This window comes from Kogia breviceps, chromosome 4 (genome assembly GCF_026419965.1).
Source record: "Kogia breviceps isolate mKogBre1 chromosome 4, mKogBre1 haplotype 1, whole genome shotgun sequence".
NCBI lineage: Eukaryota > Metazoa > Chordata > Mammalia > Artiodactyla > Physeteridae > Kogia > Kogia breviceps.
The window spans coordinates 34,703,388-34,708,820 of record NC_081313.1 but is presented as its reverse complement, the minus strand read 5'-3'; positions in this window follow the sequence as shown (position 1 = coordinate 34,708,820).

Below are 5,433 nucleotides of genomic sequence, written 5' to 3'. Positions count from 1 at the left end.
CTGAAGGAGGGGGAAGCAGCAGGATTAGAAAAAAAAATCATTTAAGGGGAAGAAAAGACATCCCCTCTGACAGAAGTTTCCCATAGCCAAGAACCAAGAACAGCATTGACCCAATTCTAAAATGAGTCTGGGAAGTTCAAAATTCAACTCCAGTGACCTCAAGGGTACAATACACCCCCACAACTGTCCCTTCAGCAAAACCTGTCTTCCAAGGAGAATAAAATTTCCAGGGCTTGCCCTTTGCTTCACTTACTGCAGTGTTTGCTTTTCACCTGCACTCGTTTTTGATCATTTTGAAACTACAAAGGGCCTTGACAAAAGACAAAGAAGAGCTTGGCTTCCTGTGAGATTTTCACCAACTTTGTTGCTTTCAGAGCTGGAGCCTACCATCTATATCCAAGCAACGAAATGACTGCATCATTTGAACAGCAGAAAATTGAGTAGGAAAATTGAATTCTGAAGCTGAAGGACAGAGTACAGAATCAAAGGCCCTTGCTTATAAATGAGATCTGTTCAATCTTGCTTTTTCACGTATCTTCTTTTTGTTGTTGTCAGACTGTTTTCCCAACTAGATAGTCATACTGGGAAACTCTGCTTGAAGGTCATTTGATATCTAGAGGAAAAAAAAAAAATCAACATATAACTTGAAGAAGTGGTGCATTTTCACAGAAATTAAAAGAAACATTTGTTGTGATGACATACCCTGTGGCAAAGATATTGTATTAGAACAAACAGTTCCCAACTTATAAGTAGATTGTGAGCCAAAATTTGTAAGTCAGTTGTTTGCAACTTGGAAGGCATTCGCCTATAGGGACTGTTGTAGGTGGTGGCTGGACACCAGCATTTAGTTGTGATGGCTTGTGTAATCCAGTCATACTTTTGAAATGGTAAAATGACGTTGTTTGAGCGTCTCAGACTGAAGTATGCAGGGATTAACAATGAACATTTCAAGTCAGGGAATAAACATGGTAAAACTTCCTGGCATGTTAATTTTGTTATAAAATTTAAGGAAGAATTCTTTCTGAATTAAAAATAAATATGCAGAATTTTGAGTAAAATATAAAACCCCTGGAAACTTTAAAGATTAATCATGAGACTTCAAAACTACCTTGTGCTTATAGCTTGAAATTTTGGTCTAAGTCCCCAGACCTCCTTGATTTCAGAGCTCTCCTATTAGGCAAAGTGGAGACGTGCAAGAAGCAAAGCAGTCCAGCATGACAGCTCCATGTTCATCTGCAGCATGGCAGCTTGTTGTATAGACTCCACTGGTCCGTGCCGTGCTAACAGTCAATGAAACTCAGCTTTGTAAATTACAATCTTGCTGGGGTTGAAGGAAAGAGAGCACTCAAAGGTATTTGGAGATTGGAGGAGGCCAAGGAGACATAACTACATCCAATGTGGATCCTGGATTCGATTCTGGAATAGGAAAAGGACAGTAATGGGATAACTGGTGAAATTCTAATAAGGACTGTAGATTAACCATACTATTGTAACAACAGTGGTAGGGGGAAGAAGAGTAGGGAGGTCAAAAATGCATGATAAAGATTGAACTATTAAAAAATCAGTAGTCATAGCAATCTCAGTCTTTGTTCTCAAATACCTTTTTATCAATTAGTAAGATAGGGGGATCTCCTGATATTGTTTCCACATATGCCATCCCCAGAGACAGCACTAGTGAACAAGGCTGAAAGCAGTGGGGATGAGTATATAGGGCTTTCTTTGGATGATTCACACATCTAAATTGGACAGTCCACAGAAGCAGATCAAATTGTCTCCCAGACTCAACCATGGCTGTGAGGGTTCAGGGTGGCACAAAGCTTTGTTGGGAGACTTCCTCATGAACTTTCTAAGTCAGAGGTCTCATTCCAAGGCAGTCGACCTGAAAGTCATGCCCGTACCTCAATATATTGGTGGGGTCAGGAGTATTTCCTCCTGCTCATGGGGGTCAGTGTAAGGCTTGGCATCAGTTTTGGCCTGAAGTGTAATTTCCCAAGCCCTTAAATATTCAGGCTGTCCATGAAAGGAAAGGAACGTTATATTAGTGTGACAGACATTTTGTCAATATAATTAAGCTATTGGATCTCTTTCTTCTTTAGCAATGGATGTGAAAGCAAAGCAGGGAAGAGTTAGTTGTGTAAAATGGAAATGGCAGATGAGTTGTATGCCATTTAAAGAGAAAAGGGGCAGAAAGGGAGACACTACAGCAGCAGGTACAAACTTACATGACTGCAGTTTTGCTGATCCCCTGTGGATGCAGAAGTAGAAGTTTGGATATTGATGGCATTAGAACTGCCTAAACTACAGACACACATGCATACACTCATGTATGTGTGTTTTATGAGATTTTTTTTCTGACTTTTGCTTGCTTTACTTTTACTTCAGAGGTTAGTGTCCAGGGAGTGTTTTAAGAGTAGGATGGAGGGAAGAGCAAGAGATGAGCAAGATGCTCAAGGTTAAGATAGATAACTAATAAGAAGCTGCTGTATAGCACAGAGAACTCTACTCAATACTCTATAATGGCCTATATCGGGAAGGAATCTTAAAAAAAAAAGAGTGGACATATGTACATGTATAAGTGATTCACTCTGCTGTATATCTGAAATTAACACAACATTGTAAATCAACTGTACTCCAATAAAAATTTTTTAAAAAGAAAACAAAAGAGTCAGGGACCAGAAAGAGAAGTCTGCCTATGGCATAGAATGCTTCCTCTAGTCCACAGTCATGCCTAAGAATGGCTCCTTATGTCTCCAACTATTTGAAAAAAAACAAAAACTACTCCCAGAGGTGCTCTAAACCCTGCGTGGAGCATAAAAGAAACATTTCCCAACATTTACTATTCTGTTTCTTGTTCTGAGGGCTTCATAGCACTTAGTGAGTTAGAGATCTCCAAGAAAATGCCTTGCTGTGCAGAGCAAATTTCCTCTGTTCTACTCTATGACATAAATCACAGCAAGATCTTTTTTGACCCACCTCCTAGAGAAATGGAAATAAAAACAAAAATAAACAAATGGGACCTGATGAAACTTAAAAGCTTTTGCACAGCAAAGGAAACCACAAACAAGACAACCCTCAGAATGGGACAAAATATTTGCAGATGAAGCAACTGACAAAGGACTAATCTCCAAAATACACAAGCAGCTCATGCAGCTCAATATCAAAAAAACAAACAACCCAGTCCAAAAATGGGCAGAAGATCTAAATAGACATTTCTCCAAAGAAGATATACAGATTGCCAACAAACACATGAAAGGATGCTCAACATCACTAATCATTAGAGAAATGCAAATCAAAACTGCAATGAGGTATCACCTCACACCAGCCAGTATGGCCATCACCAAAAAATCTACAAACAATAAATGCTGGAGAGGATGTGGAGAAAAGGGAACCCTCTTGCACTCTTGGTGGGAATGTAAATTGATACAGCCACTATGGAGAACAGTATGGAGGTTCCTCAAAAAACTAAAAATAGAATTACCATATGACCCAGCAATCCCACTACTGGGCATATACCCTGAGAAAACTATAATTCCAAAAGAGTCATGTACCACAATGTTCATTGCAGCACTATTTACAATAGCCAGGACATGAAAACAACCTAGGGGTCCATCAACAGATGAAGGGATAAAGAAGATGTGGCACATATATACAATGGAATATTACTCAGCCATAAAAAGAAATGAAATTGAGTTATTCGTAGTGAGGTGGATGGACCTAGAGTCTGTCGTACAGAGTGAGGTAAGAAAGAGCAAAAAAATACCCTATGCTAACATGTATGTATAGAATCTAAAAAAAAAAAAGGTTCTGATGAACCTAGGAGCAGGACAGGAATAAAGATGCAGACATAGAGAATGGACTTGAGGACACAGGGAGGGGGAAGGGGAAGCTGGGACGAAGTGAGAGAGTGGCATGGACATATATACACTACCAGATGTAAAATAGATAGCTAGTGGGAAGCAGCCACATAGCACAGGGAGATCAGCTCCGTGCTTTGTGACCACCTAGAGGGGTGGGATAGGGAGGGTGGGAGGGAGACGTAAGAGGGAGGGCATGTACAGATATATGTATACATATAGCTGATTCACTTTGTTATACAGCAGAAACTAACACAACATTGTAAAGTAATTATACTCCAATAAAGATGTTAATCAAAAAAAAAAAAATTTCCTCTGTTCTAATATGGCCCAGCCCAGCCCAGCCACCCAAAGGGTGAGATGTTTGTAAATGGATTCACCGAAGCCAGGATATACTTGTGTACTATTGGAAGAGTTTTTTTTCCCCTTAATGTTTAACTTTTTATTTTGAAACAATTTTATATTTAAAGAAAAGTTGCAAAAATAGCACAAAAACTTCCCATTGAGTTTTTCCCAATGTTAACTTCTTACATAACTATGGTACAATTATCAAAACCAGAAAACTAATATTGGCACAATGATGCATTTAATATACAGACCTTATTCGGATTTCCCAGTTTTCTCACTGCTGTTCTTTTATTATTTCAGGATCCAATCCAGGATTTCATGTTGCATTTAGCTGTCATGTGCCCTTGGTCTCCTCCAATCTGTGATAGTTCCTCAGTATTTCCTGTTTTTCATAACCTTGACAATTTTGAGATGTATTGGTCAGTATGTTGAAAACTATCCCTCTTTAAAGTTACATATTTTGAATAAGAATAACATAGAAATGTTTGTCCCTTCTAGGAACATCATGTTGAGAGTTTATGATGCTAGTATATTTTATTATTGATGATGCTAACCTTGGTTAACCAGAATCCTGCCATGGTTCTCCACTGTAAAGTTACTCTTTTTCCCTTTGTAATTAAGTAATATACAGTGAGATACTTAGAGACTCTGCAAATATTCTATTTTTCATTATGTCACCCAACAATTTTAACATCTACCAATGGTTTTCTTTGCAAAAAGTATTATTATAATGATCACCTAAAGGTGATTTTCTATTTATATCATTCCTTTTATGTTTATTCATTGGGATTCTGCTGCAAGGAGGAGCTCTCCCTTCTACCCCATTTATTTACTTACTTGATTATTTATATCAATATGGATTCATGAATTTTTATTCTATAGGTTATAATCCAATACTATCATTATTTACTGGAATGGGTTTTTTATTTGTTTTTTTTAAAAATTTTGCTTTCTAACCTCATGCATTCTGACTTCCTAAAAGGTGAAAATTATATTTAAAAAAATCCTCTCACCTATCTTTAGATATTAAATTTTAGTGCTAGACCTGACCTGAATACATCTTTTGGAAACACTAAAGAGAGACTGGAAGGCATGGGAAAATGTTTGGTATATTTTGGTAATACATGATTCCAGACAGCCTTGTCTCAAGCAAGCAATTTAAAGATACCCTCAATGGCTAGAGATAAAATTTTAAACCAGGGGAAAGAGAATACTTTCAACTGGGAAGATG